Raw genomic sequence first — 22227 nt, forward strand, 5'->3', positions numbered from 1 at the left:
ACCCTTAAGGACAACACTCTAAGAATAAAGGTCTATACAAAATAAACCTACCACCAAGAAGGTACATCAAAAAAACATACCTATCTAGACACTGCACTGGGTGGAGGGACACAGAATTGTCCTTAGAACTCCGAATTATTAGATGGCTTTCACTGAGACTTGGTGGCAGAATTTACCTGTGTGATCAATGAACTTTATCCAGTAATTTAGAGTGGTTCCAGATTCACAGTCAGTGAGTAGAAGCAAAATAAATCACTTGCTTTGTGAATCCAAATTGAATGTTCCCAAGATAAATTTCTAAAATAATTAGTTACTAATTTAAAAGTTGCAAAGCATAAAGAATAAATTAGACTTGAGAGAAAGCTGAAAAAAACCATACAGAAGACATAGTCTTACAAAGATACATTGTATTGGAATGATCAGATTCAGAAAAGGAGTATGTTGAATATTCTAAAATTAAAAGAGAAATTAATTTTCTATTGCTATTTTTATTTTCTATGACAAATTACCACACACTTAGTGTCATAATACAACAAATTGTACAAGTGTCACCAGATGAAACTCAAAGTATAGGCAGGATGCAATTCATTCTGGAGGCTCTAGGGAGAATCGAATTAATTTCTTGTTCATCTGGGTTGTTGGCACAAGTCAGTTCTTTGTGGTTATAGGACTAAGCTCCTTGTTTTGTTGTTGGCTCTAGGTTGAGGGTTTCTCCCAGTTTCCAGATGCTGCCACATGACTTGACTTTGGGCCCCTTTTTTACTTTCAAAGCCAGCAAAGGCAGGTTGAGACTTTCTCACATCATATCTCTCTGACCTCTTCAGTCCAAGTTGGCAGTGTCTCTGCTTGTATAAGAGTCTCAAGAGCTCTGTGGATTTTCCATAGATGTCACAAGGATTCAATCCATTAGACAAAGAGGCTCATGCGCAGATCTTTCCAAGAAAATCTCTACTTTTGGCTTCTGATGAGATGACTGATGGGATTTATGGTAACTTCCTTAATTTTTTCAAAGAGTCTTTTATGTTACTGATTACTCTGATCTTTCAATCTTTCTGAAATAGCTCAGAAAAATAATCTCTTAATTTTTAAATAAATTTAAATGAATATCTTAATTTTAACATTTTGCCATATGGGAAGGCTGAGAATTTCCAAAATCATCAAGTCCTGATTCCTTTTTGTTTAACAGTTCCTCTGTCAGTTTATCTCTTTCCTCTTGCATTTACTCTAAGGGAAAAGAAGAAATCAGTCTGCACATTCAACACTTTACTTGGAAATCTCCTCAGTTAAATATCCAAGTTCATCGCTTACAAGTTCTGTTTTCCATATAACTGCATGACACAAGCCTGCTAAGATTTCTATGTAACAAAACTCCCTTTTCCTCTGGTTTCCAATAACATGTTCTCATTTCTTTCTGAGCCCTCACCAGCAGCATTCTTAAAATCCATGTTTCTATTAATAGTTTGTTCATGACCATTTATATTTTCTATGAGGCAATTTAGGACTTCTCTGTAATGCTCTTTACTTCCTTCTGAGCCCTCATGGACATTCTTTAATGTCCATATTTCTGCTAACAGTCTATTCAAAGAAAACTAGGCTTTTTTTCCATACTTCATAAAATTCTTCCAGCCTGTACCCATTGCCTGATACCAAAATCAATTTCACATTTTTAGATATTTGTTACAGAAACACCTCAATTCTAGTACTAAAATCTATATTAATTTTCTATTGCTGCTAAAAATTATTACAAACAGTGGCTTAAAACAGCATAAGTTAATTATTTTATAGTTTTATAGAACAGAAGTTCAGTACAGTACAGTTCTCATTGGACTGAAATTAAGGGTGGCAGATATGTTCTGGAAGCTGTAAGGCAGAATCAGTTTTCTGCCCATTCACATTACTGACTGAGTTCAATTCCTTGTGGATGTAAGACTGGGGTCCCCATTTTCATGCTGACTATAAACTGAAGGTTGTTCCCAGCTTCCAAAGGCTGCTGCCTTTCTTGGTTTATGGCCTCTTCCTTACCTTTCTACAGCCAGCAACACTGGGCTAAGTCCTTTTCACATTGCATCTCTTGACCCATTCTTCTGCCTTCCTCTTCTGCTCTCAAGAGCTCATGTGATTGGATTGGGACCATCCAGGTAATCCAGGATAATCTCACCATTTCAAGGACACTACCTTGATCACATCTGCAAAGCCCCTTTTCCCAGTTAAGGTAACATATTTGCAGGTTTCTGAGGATTAGGTCATGGACATCTTAGGAGTGGAAGGAGGACCATTATTCTAACTACCAAAAATATATTTAAAGAAAAAAATGACTGAAAATATGAGCAAGGAACCAGACAATGTAAAAATGAGAAGTGGATTTGGAAAAGAATAATAGAAATGAAACATATTATAATTGAAATTATACACTTAAAAATCAGTTTAATAGAATTGACCCAGCTAAATTTGTGATCCAAAGAAATAATTATCAAAGACAGAAAGATCACAGAAAGAAAAAAATGCAAATTACCAGAGAGACTATGGACCATGGAACAGATGATGAACAGAATGAAAAGATGCAAAACATGTAATTAGTGTTCTAAAATCAGAAAATAGATATAAGGAAGAGGAAGAAATACTTAAAGAAGTAACAGCAGAGAATTGTTGAAAAATACTTAATCTTCAGATCTTGGAAGACTAAGGAACCTGAGACAGGATAAATTATAAGAAAGTTTATGTGTAAACACATAAAAATGAAACTGCAGAATGCCAACACTAAAAGAAGAACTGGAAGCAGCTAGAGAAACAAGACAGCACTGTTAAATGGAAGGTGATTAGATTAATGGTCAACTTCTAAGTAGCTAAAATGGAAGCCAGAGTTACCGGGATATGGGATCTACCAGAGGATTCCACTTTTCTGTGAGCAGTCTGTACCTCACGCTACTCTCTTCTTCCAGTTATGTGTGTTTTTGTGAAGGCTTATTTGTATTTCTTCATTCAACCTTTAAATACTGTGTAGTATTTCTAATATCTAACAAATATGAGCATAAATAAAAGTATAACACATGTAACTATCGATTTATTCAACAAATATTCATTATCAGCTCCCTGTGATGCTCACTAGAATGCAGATTCTATTCTAGGCATTGGGGATATAAAAAAAAAAATCCATCCCTGTCAAGTTATCTACTTATATCAATCTCTCATGAATTAGAGGTTGTAAGCATAAAGTCACACCTTTTTTATTTATAACGTAACTCCTCTCATTTTCTTGCCGGTCATAAACCTTGATATCTTTATAACTTTTATATGATTTTCAACAATTCCATGCACCTTCCTAAATGCTACAGTTTGCTCAGGACTTATCAGCTATCATCAATCAAAAGTAGTTTGTTTAACACCAAATATGTGCTCACTCTTGCACTTGGCACTTTTGGGAACAATGGGAAAAACACTATAGCCCTAGTGTATCTTTCAGTGCCATTAAATACTATTTATTATAATGAATTTTGGCAGACTCGCCTTGTTATTTCTGTTGCACAACTGAATTATTTTATATGCTTAATAAAGTTTCTCATTAATTATATTAGAATGAATTATTGAATATATATTAAAAGCTGTGGCTTTATTTTTTGAGCATGGCTAATGTAAGAAAATTGCATGAATTTTTATTCCATTTTATCAAAACAATAATTGTTTTCTTCAATAAAAGAAAATCCAGGAAGAAACAGGGGATTTAGTGCCTGAGATTCAATGAAAAGTAAAATAAAATGACTGTGAACTTTTCATAAAGCAAACATAAGCTTTATTTTCTCCCAGAATTGCACAACAGCATTCATCTGGAGTTTAAGAAAACATTTTACTAATTACTAGTGAATAATAATTTACTAAATTTTGCTAGAGGTATAATTTTATCTGGAAAATATATAATGTCTATGACATCCCTTTTGTAGAGGATAGAAGATTAGTGTCAAACAGGATTGGTTTGAATTCTAGTTTTGCAAATTACTAACTGTGCCTGATTAGGCAAGCTATGTGTCATTTTTGAGCCTTCTTCCCATGATAAAAAAAGAAAAAAAGCAACTGGAATTCAAATGCAGTCACATCTCTTTTATTTTTTTTTCACATAACTTGAAACTTGGCATGCCCATATTAGCAGCAAGTCCAATGCCTCCCTCCTGAGGTCCTTGCTGCTCTCACTCCCATTGCTGAAGATTCCCAGAGGATCACTCTGTCTAATGTAGTCTGCCCTGCTTCCAAATCCCAAGCAGAAAGAAAACAGGGGAGTCCATCCATTGCTTTCTGTCAGCATACTTGGAGCTGCTGTGGAAAACTGATCCCCCAGCAGATTCCACCTGGTGATTTTGCACTGCTACAGGGATGTCCTGTCTGAACTGATCCCTGCACACTGTGGACTTAATAATTCTATTTGTCATCAGCTATCATTCCTGCAATTCCCACCATCATATATTGGCCAGGACAGGAAAGGCTGCCAGCCTCAACCTTTCTCCAGGAATCTCTAAATTATGGTTCTGAGCTTGGGTCAATGGCCTTGTACTCCCTTGCCACAGGGTGACCTTGTTGAGGTTCCTGATATCCTTTCCTTCTGACAACCTCAGTCAGAAACAGAAATCCTTTAAGGAGGTTTCAATAACACTAAATCACAAAAGGATATTCTCCAACCCCAAGAAACCTCTTGGAAAACTTAGTGACCCGCTCTTGTGGGAGGTGAGCCATATTTTAGCAGGTCATAAAAGGTTCTAAATAATAGAAAAGGTTCTAAATAATCTTTCCCCAGGAAGATAGGTACCTACTAGGTTACTAAGGACAAATCACATGACTCTTTAAAAAGAGATTCTCTCTAGATGACTTACTGACTTCACTAGAGAAGCTTCTTCTCTTCCTCTTAGGTTCTGCCTCATCAATTACATTGTACATCCTGTTGCTGAGAGAGTAAATGAGATGACACATAGCAAATGCCTATCAGTTCCCACTATTTAGTAGACACTTAATAGATTCCAATTTTCTCCTTTGTCTTATATTCTTAATTTTTAGTTTAAAGCTTTACTGTTATTTTGATTATTCACATAAATTTCATAAGTGAGATTATAAAACCAATAAGGGAAGAGAGTTATGTCTTGTACATTTTTTAAGGCTCAGCATAATACCTTACAGAAAAATATTAATTACTATGTAATTATTGATTTAGTTATTACTTTGAAGTTTATTTTTCCATATGTAGATAATATAATCTTCTTTTTAAATTTCCTTGTATGACTTTCTGCTATCATACTAAATTATTATTCTGAGCAGAAGCTTGGCATGGAAAGGATATGAAATTCTAACATATATATTTGCATTTTGATTCCTGAATCACCTATTAGTCAATAACACTTAAATTGCTTAGAAATTTTCACAAGCCCTTGAAATGATGGGTTTCATTCCTTCTCATAAATGGTGAGGCAAGAACACATTAGTATGTGTTGCACTGAAAGGAACTGAAGGGAACTTAAATTTGAATTCTAAGTCTCTGCTGACACCTGTAAGAGTATAGACAAGCCATTCAATGTGCCTCCTGTAGCACAAAGGGTAACAATAAAAAAATTATTATAATGATTAGAGGAAATAACTGTGTAAGTGCTCTATAATAAGAGCCCTTTAATTTAAAAAATGCACTCTTATTTTGAAAAAAATGGAGAATAAGTGAAATAACTCATAATATCACCTCTCAATAATAAACTTTTGTTAACATCTTGAGATATTTTGAAGTCACAGATACATACATTTTAGAATTCTATTTTTTTAGTTCCTCTTATAGTGTGTTGAATTTTGAAACTTTTCATGCCACAAATTTTTCAAAACCATTTTTTAATATTATATAATTTGGCCACTTCTCTTAGTTACATGTTTTTTTTCCTAATGTTTCACTTAAAGATAATTTTATTTTTAACATCCTTGCAATGTTCTTATATTCAGGTATATGAACATTTGTAAGATTCTTACATTTTAGATTTACATCCTTAATATTTGCTACTTTAACCTTCCTTGTTCCATTTAATCTGGAAATACCTCCATAGACCCATGACTTGTACAAATCTATTATTCATTTTACTGAAATCCACACTTGGGTGCTGCCCTGGGCTAGTGTTACTAGTACTCACTTCATCTATTGAAGTCTAGTGGCTGCCTGCCCCTCTCTCACTCAGCTTAATTTTTCTCCCTTTCCACGGTCCACATTGAATCTATCTTTACTAGAGTGTTATAATAATTCATCAAACTGTCCTTCCACCCAAAAAGTATTCTTTTAATTCATTTGATTTTCTAGGGTTTTATTTTTTAGCACTTACAATCACATCTATTTTTTCTCCCTTCTGTGCTTTCCTTGTTAAGTTTGGTGTCAGAGCTGTAGTTCTAGGTTTATACAATGAAAGTGGTAGCCTAAATCACATTCTACAAAGTACAGTGCAAACATGGGAAAGTTAAATATAACAACTTGCCATTATATAGCCCAGTAGCTAATACTTTGGAAAACAGAATCAATATTCAATTTATTGCAGCAATTATAACACTGAGCTCAAAACAAGATAAAATATTACAGACATAAATATAATTTTTTTCTTTTATATTTGAAAATATAATTCTATAAATATGGTGTGGTAAGGGATCTGACTTGACACCAATTCTTATGAAATAAATAATTATACTTTTTTAGAAGGACCACAAGTATACGTACCAACAAAGCACACTAGCTGCTGATATAACTCATGTCAAAATACATTGTGTTTATAAATCAGAAGAAGGGTGGCACTTTTCTCACCATGTTTCTGAGATTCTTTCCAGCAGCAAATTCTAGTACATGGGAGACTCCTACAAATATGTATGAGTCCTGCTGTTAAGCCCTGCGTCCGGCTGGTCTTTGGAGCTTGTCCTATCCAGCTGATACCCTTAGCTGCCTCTAAAGGGTAACACAGATGATGTGTAGGAGTCAGTGAGTTCCCCCTGCAGCTTCTGAGATGGACAGTCTTATGGATAGGAAACCACATTCCCCTCTTATCTCAGAGAACCGTCCCTACATCTGTGATACTATCACTTCATTCTACCAGGATACCTCTTACAAGACTGTTCCCTAAGTTACAGCTTCCAACTGTGGTCGTAGACTACCTAACTAACAGGAAACTTACAGTTCTTGCCATGCATCGTGGAGTCCCAGAGGAAACTAGAGTGGGCTTTGCTCTCTTCTCCCTGTCTGTGCCTTTTGGCCATCTCCCATCTGTCCAGTTCCCAGGCTCTGACAACACTGGAAATATCTGGGATTCTGCTGCTCAGTAACTTGCAAGCAGGAAGGAGAGCCAGCACCCCACATTCAAAATCACATCCAAATCTCAAGGGAGGGTTTTCTGTCCAACTCTCCTATACCCTACCAACACCAAACAGAGGCAGGGGAGCAATGTAAGTCTCCTATTTCTCCATAAATTCTTCTCTTCAACTCTCTTTCTTAACCTTCTTTTAAAATTTCTTCTATGTTAAAAGATCCTAGGAAATCAGTTCTGCCTATTTCCCAAGGAACCACGACCCTAACCCAAACTTGAGGGAGGATCCTTTGCAGCAGTTAAGGGCTGGGCCTTTATTCTCAGCCAGCTGAGGATTGTCACCACAGGATTGAACCCTGCTTTTTCCTTTCAGACACAGCTTATAAAAGAGGCTTACCACTAGTCTATGGCTGAGGTTAGGAAGGAGCACTTTCCTCAAATCTTTATTTTATGTTGTTCGCAATTCTTATTACTCACTTCAGTTAGAACTAATAATTTTCTACTCTTTTAAGTGCTGTATTTGACAAATTTAGAATTATTACACACGTTAATGCACATGATATGTATGTAGTTTATCAACTAGTTCCTTTTTACATTTTAACCAATGAAAAGGTGATCACTTTTAAAATGTCATCAATTTATCTTTGATTTTCCTTAAGCCATGTCACTGTATTGCTCCTGGTTTATCACCTTGATCTAGAAATAAGTACAGGCAGCATTAATGCTGATCTCTATTACCGCTCAATACATCTCAAATTCTCTTCTATGGTCTGGAATTCCCAATGTTCCATTTATGAATGCTCTTTGTGACCAAAGCTGGACCATTTTCCCTAGCAAGCCAGTTTAAATACATATGGGCATTGATTTGTTTCTTTTGAAACTAGGACATTGATTCAATTATCATATTGGAGGAAGTTCATGTCGGTAAATTTATATCACTTCTCTTATACATATCTAATAAATGTTCCACAATTCAGGATTTTACCTAGAAGTATGTAAAATGAAAAAATATTCAGGACCTTGACAAAATAGAGTTTAGTTTAATATAACTGTCCTTGCACAATGAAGAAACCACCTGAGATAAATATGTTCTTCGAGTAGCACTTTTCATGAATATTTTTTAGCTATTCCTGTAAGAGACAGCAACATTATTTTTGTATTGCTGAAGTGCTTTGAGAGTAATGTCCTGGTGACAGCATAAACAAAACACAAAGGCCAGTTTGTTTTTATACCTAAATGGGGGATTGTTGGTGAAGAGCTGTGCCAGCCAGTACAGAGTGGGATAACATTTTATTCCTCTCAAGATAGATGGATTGCTGAATTGCCTGAGTTCCTGCTGTTTTATACCTTGCCCCTTGAATTTGAAAATGAATAACTGCTCCTTTTTTTTTTATGGATAGTGAGAAAATATATAATTCAGTAAAACTCAACTCATAATATTGTCATTAAAATTATGTCCACCTGGTATTTTATCCACACAATATATTGCCAAAATATTAAATGTCTTATTTATTAAATATTATATTTTTGGTAAATTATATCATTATAAAACAGGGTATGGGCAATTTGCCAGTGCGTTACACTTTTAAAATGTTCCTTCAAATGAAGGGAATTAAGTTTTACATCATCGATAAAGCCATTATTTGAAACTTTTTTGTTGGGAGATAATAAATCAACAAATGTCTTTTGAGTGCCACAGTGAAAAGTCTCTGTAGGGGATAGACATAAAAAGAAAGCATAGTTCCCACAACCAAGGAGCTCTAAACAAGTAGAGAAAAATTATTACATGTACAGAAGATTATAACAGAGGGATGCAGGAAAGTTACAATGACTATGAGACAAAAAAGGGAAAGTACTTCCCATGGAGATGAATAATTGAAAACGATGGAACATGGAAAAGGAGTCTCACAGCTGAGGAGGGAGAAATTAGAAGAAAGAAAGAGAGTTGGATCATGGAGATCCTTAAATACAAAGAGAGAATTTGATTTTTGTCCTGTAGATATAAAGGAGTTATGATGGCTAGTTTTATGTGTCAGTTGACTAGGCTGTAACATTTAGTTGTTTAATCAAACACCAATTTGGCTTTGCTATGAAGGTATTTTGTCAATGTGGTTAGCATCTAAAATCAGTTGACTTTAAATAAGTAAGTTATCCTCCATAAGGAGGGAGGGCTTCAACCAATCACTTGAAGGCCTTAAGAGGAAACACTGAAGTTTCCCAGAGAAGAAGAAATTCTGCCTTAAGTCTGTAGCATCAGCTTCTGCCAAGTTTCCAGCCTTCTTGCTTACTCTAGGGATTTCTTACTTGCCAGCCTGACACACACAGTCAACTGAGCCAATACCTTAGAATAAATCTTTTTATATATAAACACATATATATCCTATATACTGTACATATATATGCTATACATGTATTCTATATGTTATACACACACACACACATATTATGTTGGTTCTATTGTTCGTTTCTCTGGAGCAGCCTGACTAAATCAAGACTTATTACAAATTTTAAACAAAACTGTGTTTATAACTATTATGACACAATTAAGTCTTGTAATTTTAAGCTTTTATTGAACATTAATTTATGCCAGGTTTAAATGCTTTGAGAAAAAATAAGCATAAAATATAGTACCAGTTTTAGTAATTTTCTGCACTCTGCACAGGAAAATACTGTTTTTTCCAAATTCTTTCATTTAACCAATCAATACAACATTGCTATAAAATAGATATTAATGATGAGGCTATTATTATCTTTCTAATTTTACTAATGAATAAACTGAATTTACAGCTAATATATGTGAGGCTTAGGGACAAACTGCATGCTACAGCTCATGAAATGTGCATTTAACCACTAAAGTGCACATCTTCTAATGTAAAACAAATTGGCTGCAGTCAATGACACATGATCAGAATAAAACTATGCTCTTAAATATTTATAAAAGAAAACATAAACAGGCATATTTGTTAGAGAAGAGAGTTTTTAAGCAGATAAGTCTTCATGGGTGGTAGAAGGAGTCTGATGGCTTCAACAGTGAAAATAGGGAAGTAGCTTAGATCATGATTACCAGATCTAAGAAAAGTTAAAGCAATTGTAGTGTTTTCACAACCTCAGACAGCCACCTTCCACCAGATTTTAACAAACGTTGACAAACTATTACAGTAGTGCTATTCAAAGTATGATTCTAAGACTATCAACATCAGCATAATGACCCAGGATTTTGGTAGAAATGCAAATTTGGAAGCTTCAACGCAGATTTTACATATCAGAATTTCTTAGAGTGAGGCCTGGGAATTTGTATTTTAAAAGAGTTTACCAAATGATCCATGTCATGTAAAGTTTGAAAAGCACTGCGCTACAGCAGCAAGGACCAGCAAATAAGATGTGAGGTAGCCACAGCAATCAGAGAAGAAAAGGAAATAAAAGGAATCCAAATCAGAAAAGAAGAAGTAAAGTTGTCACTGTGTGCAGATTACATGATACTATACATAGAGAATCCTAAAGATGCTACCAGAAAACTACTAGAGCTAATCAATGAATTTGGTAAAGTTGCAGGATAAAAAATTAATGCACAGAAATCTCTTGCATTCCTATACACTAATGATGAAAAATCTGAAATTGAAATCAAGAAAACACTCCCATTTACCATTGCAACAAAAAGAATAAAACATCTAGGAATAAACGTACTTAAGGAGACAAGAGACCTGTATGCAGAAAATTATAAGATACTGATGAAAGAAATTAAAGATGATACAAATTGATGGAGAGATATACCATGTTCTTGGATTGGAAGAATCAACATTGTGAAAATGACTCTACTACCCAAAGCAATCTACAGATTCAATGCAATCCCTATCAAACTACCACTGGCATTTTTCACAGAACTAGAACAAAAAATTTCACAATTTGTATGGAAACACAAAAGACCCCAAATAGCCAAAGCAATCTTGAGAACGAAAAACGGAGCTGGAGGAATCAGGCTCCCTGACTCCAGACTATACTACAAAGCTACAGTAATCAAGACAGTATGGTACTGGCACAAAAACAGAAAGATAGATCAATGGAACAGGATAGAAAGCCCAGAGATAAACCCACATACATATGGTCACATTATCTTTGATAAAGGAGGCAGGAATTTTACAGTGGAGAAAGGACAGCCTCTTCAATAAGTGGTGCTGGGAAAACTGGACAGGTACATGTAAAAGTATGAGATTAGATCACTCCCTAACACCATACACAAAAATAAGCTCAAAATGGATTAAAGACCTAAATGTAAGGCCAGAACCTATCAAACTCTTAGAGGAAAGCATAGGCAGAACACTCTATGACATAAATCACAGCAAGATCCTTTTTGACCCACCTCCTAGAGAAATGGAAATAAAAACAAAAATAAACAAATGGGACCTAATGAAACTTCAAAGCTTTTGCACAGCAAAGGAAACCATGAACAAGACCAAAAGACAACCCTCAGAATGGGAGAAAGTATTTGTAAATGAAGCAACTGACAAAGGATTAATTTCCAAAATTTACAAGCAGCTCATGCAACTCAATAACAAAATAACAAACAACCCAATCCAAAAATGGGCAGAAGACTTAAATAGACATTTCTCCAAAGAAGATATACAGACTGCCAACAAACACATGAAAGAATGCTCAACATCATTAATCATTAGGGAAATGCAACTCAAAACTACAATGAGATATCATCTCACACCAGTCAGAATGGCCATCAGCAAAAAATCTAGAAACAATAAGTGCTGGAGAGGGTGTGGAGAAAAGGGAACACTCTTGCACTGCTGGTGGGAATGTGAATTGGTACAGCCACTATGGAGGACAGTATGGGGGTTCCTTAAAAAACTACAAAAAGAACTACCATATGACCCAGCAATCCCACTACTGGTCATATACCCTGAGAAAACCATAATTAAAAAAGAGTCATGTACCAAAATGTTATTGCAGCTCTATTTACAATAACCCGGAGATGGAAACAACCTAAGTGCCCATCATCGGATGAATGGATAAAGAAGATGTGGCACATATATACAATGGCATATTACTCAGCCATAAAAAGAAATGAAATTGAGCTATTTGTAATGAGGTAGTTAGACCTAGAGTGTGTCATACAGAGTGAAGTAAGTCAGAAAGAGAAAGACAAATACCGTATGCTAACACATATATATGGAATTAAAAAAAAATGTCATGAAGAACCTAGGGGTAAGACTGGAATAAAGACATAGACCTACTGGAGAACAGACTTGAGGATATGGGAAGGGGGAAGGGTGAGCTGTGACAAAGTGCGAGAGAGGCATGGACATATATACACTGCAAAACGTAAGGTAGATAGCTAGTGGGAAGCAGCCACATAGCACAGGGATATCAGCTCGGTGCTTTGTGACCGCCTGGAGGGGTGGGATAGGGAGGGTGGGAGGGAGGAAGATGCAAGAAGGAAGAGATATGGGAACATATGTATATGTATAACTGATTCACTTTGTTATAAAGCAGAAACTAACACACCATTGTAAAGCAATTATACCCCAATAAAGATGTTAAAAAAAAAAAAAGATGTGAGGTAAGCTTCGCAAGGACACCAGAATAAAAATACCAATTTAAAAATAACTGGAATTAACAATGGTTGATGAATGTTCTGTCTTAGTATGATACAAGATAAGAATCTGGGACCACAATAAATCCAGAAGGGACAGAACTTAAGTAGTATCAAGGAGAAGATGAAACTCTCCCACTCAGGTAAGGATGAGTTTGGACACAAAGAATAGGTTACATAGCATAAGTGAAAGTGGTCAGGGTGATATGCATCAAGGATCAAAGCAGAGTTAAAGATTAGGGCAGGTGTGATAAGCTGAGGAGGCAAAAATCCTGGGACAAAAGAATAGCTATTTTAAAGTGTGACTAAAGATTTAAGAATCCATAGCCAAAGGTCTGAAGTTAAATTTAAACTGTTTATTTGGAAACAGGCAGCCCAGATCTGTTAGGCCAACCACATCACATTTGCCAATTTTCCATCCTAAGGAATTAGGTCTTGTTAATAGATAATATTATCACAAATTGTGCCACTGAATCATATGTCTATGAAGCCACAAAAATATTTTCAGCACTCTTTATGTGCCAAGTTCAGTGATAAATAACAGAGATAAAAAATTAAGTGAGACAAGTGTGATCTCTGCCATTAGGAGAGTCAGGCATTAAATACACAGTTATTATACAAGTAAGTAATTTTGATTGCTGTAAGTATTACCCAGGAAAAGTACAAGTATTATGAGACTGAATCACAGGATACCTAAGCTAGCCTGCAAAGAGGAAGGGTAGGAGGATGATCAGGAATGGTTCCCAGAGGAAGTAAATTTTAAGTTATAACCTCAAAGATGAGATGAAGTTGATTAAGACAAGAGCTCGGGAAAAAGCGTTCTAGGCCAAGAGGGCAGTCTGTACAGAGTCTGTACATTGGGGAAAAACATGAGGATGGCCAGGGTGGTTGGAATATAGTGAATAAAGGAAGAATGCACAAGATGAGATTAGTGATGATACAGACCCGTTATGCCCTGTTGAAGAATTGAATAGCATCCTAATTGCAGTAGAAAAACACAGGACAATTTTAAGCCAGTAAATAATATGATGACATCTGCATTAAAAATATATCATTCTAGGTGATATGATAGGGTATTTGATATGAATTACACAGGGAAAACTTTTAGGAGGTCATTGTACTAGTTCAGGCAAGGCATGGTGATGACTCAGATTATGTTAATGGTAGTGAGGAAAGAAAAAACAGACAGATTCAATATATGTATATTTACCAAGTACAAACCAATGGGCTAGTGTCCAAAGAGGAAGAAGAAAATATAAAGTATACAATCTAGGTTTTTGGTATGAGCAGATGAGTAGAGAGTTGTACCATTAACTAAGATAGGGAAGACTGGTGGAACCAAGTTTCAGAGAAAAGTCAAGAATTCAATTTTGGGCTGTCCAAGATTAAGATGCCTATCAGTTACCCAATATAAATGTAAATATAAAGTAGACCAGTGGACTGATGGGTCTGAAGCTCAGAAAAGACACTTTGCCTGAAGATGTATGTAAGTTTGGATTCATTGTATGTGGTAGGTCAAGTTATTAGGGTGGATGAAAATGCCTAGGAAGAGAAGATGAAATGAGAAGAGATCTCTTATCTTTCAATCTTTAAAGGATGATAATAAAAATGTTGCACTGGCAAAGGAGACTGAAAAGGAATGGTTAGAAAAGCAAGAGGCAAAGATGAGTGCAACAGAAACCAGTTGAAGAGATGTTTCAACTAAGAAGGAGTCAGTAAATATGAGACAGAGAGCAAAAGGATTAAAAAGAATGAAGTGAATAGGACTGACCAATTTACAGTCCTTTATTTTCCTGCACTTATTGTACTTTCTTAGTCAATATCGGTTACACGTGTCCACATCCACTGATTTATTCCAAGTCAGAATCCTCAATGTCATTTGTAACATCTTCTCTCTAATCTCCCACATACAACCTCATCTTTAAATAGCATCTTTAAAATATGAAAGAAAATGGAAAAAAAACCCTGTCAATCTAGAATTCCATACCTAACAAAATATCTCTCAAAAATGTAGGATACATACTTCATAATTTTTTAGATAAAGGAAAACTAAGCAAATTCATTGCCATCAGACTTGTACCATAGTAATGGCAAAGGAAGTTCTCCAGGCAGAGGGAAAATGATACCAGATGGTGTTCCCTAGAGCTGTGCAATACAGAAGCCCAGAATATCAAAGCCCATATTCTATCTCTATCTACACTACTTTTGAGTCAGAAGCTGAAAGCGATATTGACATAAACCCAGTTGTCATTTAACTTATTTTTTAACTTTTTATATATTTATAAATGAACACTAGTAAGTTAAATTAATGTATCAGTCTCAGATTACCTAATATCAAATCGATTGTTTGATGTCTTATATAATTGAAATTTTATGCACAATAAAATCTATTATTGAGTAGTTACTTAATGTATACATAATACAATCTCTTACTTAGAACTTGCACTAAGATTAGTTGTTTCACCATGCCAGAATATAAAATACAGTTATGTTATGTTCAATACTTAAATTACTTTAAAACTCTGATAATTTTTTTTCATCTTATCATTAAGGAGTTAGTGAAAATTTGAATAAGAATCAACAAACACTTTTAAAAGGTGTTCATATCATTTTTTTTTTTTTGGCAGAAAATAACCCTCGTGTTTCTACAAATGGCTTTCCTAGTGGGAGGTAGTATTTTATTTTTCTTTTTTCTCTTAGGGTTTTATTGAGATATAATTGACATATAGCATTGTATAGGGTTAAGGTATACAGTATAATGATTTGACTTACATACATGATGAAATGATTACCAAAATAAGTTTAGTGAAGATCCATCATTGCATGTAGATACAAAATAAAAGAAAAAAAATATTTTTCCTTGTGATGAGAACTCTTAGGATTTACTCTCTTAACAATTTTCATACATAATATACCACAGTGTTAATTATATTAATCATGTTGTCCTAGTACTTATTTATCTTATAACTGGAAGATTGTATGTTTTGAAACACCTTCCTCTAATTTCTCTTCCTCTCACTCTTGGCCTCTGTTATCCAAAAATCTGAAAAAAGGGTTTGTTTATTTGTTCATTTGTCTTTTGAAGTATAATTGACCTACAATCCTATATTACTTCCTGGTGCACAAAATAGTGATTCAATATTTCTATACATTACAAAATGTTTGCCACAATGTTTCGTTACCATATATTACCATTCAAAGATATTACATTATTATTGACTATATTCCCCACACAGTTTATATCACCCACATGACTCATTTATTGTGTAACTGGAAGGTTGTACCTTTTAATTTCCCTCACCTATTTCACTCATCCCCCACTCCTTTCAATTTCCCTTATGGTTGTTCATTTACTTTATTATTTTATTCTATATAAAGGTGAAATATATGATATTTGTCTTTCTCTGATATATTTTACTTAGCACAATACGCTCTAGGTCCATTTATGTTGTCACAAATGGCAAGATTTCATTATTTTCTTATGGTTGAGTAACACTTCAGTTTTTATTTATACCACTTATTTATTCATTCATCTATTGATAGGCACTTAGGTGGCTTCCATATCTTGGCTATTGTAAATAATGCTGCAATGAACATAGGGGTGTGTATATCTTTTTGAATTACTACTTTTTTTTTGAATTTTATTTTATTTATTTTTTTATACAGCAGGTTCTTATTAGTTATCTATTTTATACATATTAGTGTATATATGTCAATCCCAATCTCCCAGTTCATCCCACAACCACCACCCCCCACCACCTCCCTTGCTTGGTGTCCATGTTTGTTCTCTACCTCTGTGTTTCTATTTCTGCCCTGCAAACCAGTTCATCTGTACCATTTTTCTAGGTTCCACATATATGCGTTAATATACAATATTTTTCTCTTTCGGACATACTTCACTCTGTATGACAGTCTAGATCCATCCACATCTCTACAAATGACCCAATTTCATTCTTTTTATGGCTGAGTAATATTCCATTGTATATATGTACCAAATCTTCTTTATCCATTCGTCTGTCAATGGGCATTTAGGTTGCTTCCATTACCTGGCTATTGTAAATAGTGCTGCAATGAACATTGAGGTGGATATATCTTCATGAATTACAGTTTTCTCTGGGTATATGCCCAGTAGTGGGATTGCTGGGTCATATGGTAATTCTATTTTTAATTTTTTAAGGAACCTCCATACTGTTCTCCATAGTTGGCTGTATCAATTTACATTCCCACCAACAGTGCAAAAGGGTTCCCTTTTCTCCAAACCTTCTCCAGCATTTGTTGTTTGTAGATTTTCTGATGATGCCCATTCTAACTGGTGTGAGGTGATACCTCATTGTAGTTTTGATTGACATTTCTCTAATAATTAGTGATGTGGAGCAGATTTTCATATGCTACTTGGCCATCTGTATGTCTTCTTTGGAGAAGTGTCTATTTAAGTCTTCTGCCCATTCTTGGATTGGGTTGTTTGTTTTCTTGATATTGAGCTGCATGAGCTGTTTATATATTTTGGAGGTTAATCCTTTGTCCATTGATTCATTTGCAAATATTTTCTCCCATTCTGAGGGTTGTCTTTTTGCCTTGTTTATAGTTTCCTTTGTATTGCAAAAGTTTTAAGTTTCATTAGGTCCCGTTTGTTTATTTTTGTTTTTATTTCCATTATTCTAGGAGGTCGATGAAAAAAGATTTTGCTGTGATTTATGTCAAAGATTGCTCTTCCTATGTTTTTCTCTAAGAGTTTTATAGTGTCCAGTCTTACATTTAGGTCTCTAATCCATTTTGAGTTTATGTTTGTGTATGATGTTAAGAAGTATTCTAATTTCATTCTTTTACATGTAGTTGTTCAGCTTTCCCAGCATCACTTACTGAAGAGACTGTCTTTTCTCCATTGTATATCCTTGCCTCCTTTGTCGTAGATTAGTTGACCATACATGCGTGGGTTTATCTCTGGGCTTAGTATTCTGTTCCACTGATCTATATTTCTGTTTTTGTGCCAGTACCATATTGTCTTGATTACCGTAGCTTTGTAGTATAGTCTGAAGTCTGGAAGCCTGATTCCTACAGCTCCATCTTTCTTTCTCAAGATTACTTTGGCTATTCAGGGTCTTTTGTGTTTCCATACAAATTGTGAATTTTTTTGTTCTAGTTCTGTGAAATATGTCATTGGTAGTTTGTAGGGATTGCGTTGAATCTGTAGATTGCTTTGGGTAGTATAGTCATTTTCACAATATTGATTCTTTGAATCCAAGAACATGGTACATCTCTCCATCTGTTTGTGTCATCTTTGATTTCTTTCATCAGTGTTTGTAGTTTCCTGAATACTGGTTTTTTACCTCCTTAGGTAGGTTTATTCCTAGGTATTTTATTCTTTTTGTTGCAATGGTGAAAGGGATTGTTTCCTTAATTTCTCTTTCTGATCTTTTGTTGTTAGTGTATAGGAATTCAAGAGATTTCTGTGCATTAATTTTGTATTCTGCAACTTTACCCAATTCATTGATTAGCTCTAGTAATTTTCTGGTGGCATCGTTCGGATTCTCTATGTATAGTATCATGTCATCTGCAAACAGTGACAGTTTTACTTCTTTTCCAATTTGTATTCCTTTTATTTATTTTTCTTCTCAGATTGCTGTAGTTAGGAGTTTCAAAATGATGTTGAATAATAGTGGTGAGAGAGGACATCCTTGCCTTTTTCCTGATCTTAGAGGAAATGCTTTCAGTTTTTCACCATTGAGAATGATTTTTGCTGTGGGTTTGTCATTTATGACCTTTATTATGTTGAGGTAGGTTTCCTCTTTGCCCACTTTATGGAGAGTTTTTATCATAAATCGGTGTTGAATTTTGTAGAAAGCTTTTTCTGCATCTATTGAGATGATCATATTGTTTTCCTCCTTCAATTTGTTAATTAGGTTTATCACATTGATTGATTTGTGTATATTAAAGAATCCTTGCATTCCTGGGATAAACCCCACTTGATCATGGTGTATGATCTTTTTAATGTGTTGGATCCTGTTTGCTAGTGTCTTGGGGATTTTTGCAGCTATATTCATCAGTGTTATTGATCTGTAACTTTCTTTTTTTGTAGTATTTCTGTCTGGTTTTGGTACCAGGGTGATGGTGGCCTCAGAGAATGAGTTTGGGAGTGTTCCTTCGTCTACAATTTTTTGGAAGAGATTGAGAAGGATGGGTGTTAGCTCTTCTCTAAATGTTAGTGAAGCCATCTGGTCCTGGGCTTTTGTTTGTTGGAAGATTTTTAAATCACTGTTTCAATTTCATTACTTGTGATTGGTCTGTACATATTTTCAATTTATTCCTGGTTCCACCTTGGAAGGTTATACCTTTCTAAGAATTTGTCCATTTCTTCCAGGTTGTCCATTTTATTGGCATAGAGTTGCTTGTAGTAGTCCCTTAGGATGTTTTGTATTTCTGTGGTGTCTGTTGTAACTTCTTTTTCATTTGTAATCTTATTAATTTGAGTCCTCTCCCTCTTTTTCTTGATGAGTCTGGCTAAAGGTTTATCAATTTTGTTTATCTTCTCAAAGAACCAGGTTTTAGTTTTATTGATCTTTGCTATCATTTTCTTTGTTTCTATTTCATTTATTTCTGTTCTGATCTTTATGATTTCTTTCCTTCTACTAATTTTGGGTTATTTTGTTCTTCTTTCTCTAGTCCCTTTAGGTGTAAGGCTAGACTGTTTGTTTGAGATTTTTCTTGTTTCTTGATATAGGCTTGTATTGCTATAAACTTCCATCTTAGAACTGTTTTTGCTGCATGCCACAGGTTTTGGTTCGTCGTGTTTTTGTTGTAATTTGTCTCTAGGTATTTTCTGATTTCTTCAGTGATCTCTTGGTTATTTGGTAACGTATTGTTTAGCCTCTATGTGTTTGTGTTTTTTACGTTTTTTTCCCCCTGTAATTGATTTCTAATCTCATAGCGTTTTGGTCGGAAAAGATGCTTGATATGATTTCAGTTTTCTTAAATTTACTGAGGCTTGCTTTATGACCCAAGATATGATCTATCCTGCAGAATGTTCTGTGTGCACTTGAGAAGAAAGTGTAATCTGCTGTTTTTGGATGCAATGTCCTATAAATATCAATAAATCTATCTGGTCTATTGTGTCATTTAAAGCTTGTGTTCCTTTATTAACTTTCTGTCTGGACGATCTGTCCATTGATGTAAGTGAGGTGTTAAAGTCCTCCACTATTATTGTGTTACTGTTGATTTCCTTCTTTTATAGCTGTTAGCAGTTACCTTATGTATTCTGGTGCTCCTAGGTTGGGCGCATATATACTTATAATTGTTATATCTTCTTCTTGGATTGATCCCTTGATCATTATGTAGTGTCCTTCCTTGTCTCTTGTAATATTCTTTATTTTAAAGTTTATTTTTTCTGATATGAGTGTTGCTACTCCAGCTTTCTTTCAATTTCCATTTGCATGGAATTTCTTTTTCCATCCCCTCACTTTGAGTCTGTATGTGTCCCTAGGTCTGAAGCAGGTCTCTTGTAGACAGCATATATATGGATCTTGTTTTTGTATCCATTCAGCGAGCCTGTGTCTTTTGGTTGGAACATTTAATCTATTCACGTTTAAGGTTAATATCGATATGTATGTTCCTATGTCCATTTTCTTAATTGTTTTTGGATCCTTTTTGTATGTTCTTTTCTTCTGTTGTGTTTCCTACTTAGAGAAATTCCTTTAGCATTTGTTATAGAGCTGGTTTGGTGGTGCTGAGTTATCTTAGCTTTTGCTTGTCTGTAAAGCTTTTGATTTCTCCATTGGCTCTGAATGAGATCCTTGCCCAGTATAATAATCTTGGTTGTAGGTTTTTCCATTTCATCACTTTAAATATACCTTGCCATTCCCTTCTGGGTTGTAGAGTTTCTGCTGAGAAGTCAGCCGTTAACCTTATGGGAGTTCCCTTGTATTTATTTGTCATTTTTCCCTTGCTGCTTTCAATTATTTTTCTTTGTCGTTAATTTTTGCCAATTTGATTACTATGTGTCTTGGTGTGTTTCTCCTTGGGTTTATCATACCTGGGACTCTCTGCACTTCCTGGATTTGGGTGGCTAGTTCTTTTCCCATGTTAGGGAATTTTCGACTATAATCTCTTCAAATATTTTCTCGGGTCCTTTCTCTCTCTCTTCTCCTTCAGAGACCGCTATAATACGAATGTTGTTGCATTTAATGTTGTCCCAGAGGTCTCTTACGCTGTCTTCTTTTTCTTTCATTCTTTTTTCTTTATTCTGTTCTGCGGCAGTGAATTCCACTGTTCCATCTTCCAGGTCACTTATCCGTTCTTCTGCCTCAGTTATTCTGCTATTGATTCCTTCTAGTATATTTTTCATTTCTGTTATTGTATTGTTCATCTCTGGTTTTTGTTCCTTAATTCTTCTAGGTCTTTGTTAAACATTTCTTGCATCTTCTCCATCTTTGCCTCCATTCTTTTTCCGAGGTCCTGGAGCATCTTCACTATCAATATTCTGAATTCTTTTTCTGGAAGGTTGCCTATCTGCACTTCATTTAGTTGTTTTTCTGGGGTTTTATATTGTTCCCTCATCTGGTACAAAGTCCTCTGCCTTTTCATTTTATGTATCTTTCTGTGAATGTAGCTTTCCTTCCATAGGCTGCAGAATTGTAGGTCTCTTGCTTCTGTTCTGTGCCCTCTGGTCAAATTAGTATTTTTCTTTGAAAAAAAAAATAGAAGTGGAATTGATAGGTTGTATGGTAGTTCTGTTTTTAATGTTTTGAATAATCTCCATACTGTTTTCCAAAGTGACTTCACCAATTTATCTTCCCACTTACAGTGCACAAGTGTTCCCTTTTCTCCACATCCTTGCTAACAGCTGTTATTTGCTGTCTTTTTGATAAAAAACCATTCTGGCAAATGTGAAGTGATATCTTATTGTGGTTTTGATGTGCGGTTCCCTAATGATTAGTGATGTTGAGCATCTTTTAATTTTTCTTCTGGCTATCTGCATGTCTTTTTTAGAAAAGTATCTATTCAGATCTTCTGCTCATCTTTAATAGGGTAGTTATTCTTTATCATATTTAGTTGTATGTGTTGGATATTAACTACTTATTAGATATTTCATTTGCAAATATTTTCTCCCATTCAATATGTAGCCTTTTCATTTTGTTGACAGTTTCCTTTGCTATGCAAAAGGATTTTAGTTTGATTAGGTCCCTTTTGTTTATTTTTGCTTTTGTTTCCCTTGGCTGAGGAGACATTCCAAAAAACTGTTGCTAAGAGCAATGTCAAAAAACACACTGCCTATGTTTTCTTCTAGGAGTTTTATAGTTTCAGGTCTTATTGAATGGATTTAACTCTAATCCATTTTAAGCT

Source organism: Leucopleurus acutus (assembly GCF_964270905.1).
Source record: "Leucopleurus acutus genome assembly, chromosome: 11".
Lineage (NCBI taxonomy): Eukaryota > Metazoa > Chordata > Mammalia > Artiodactyla > Delphinidae > Leucopleurus > Leucopleurus acutus.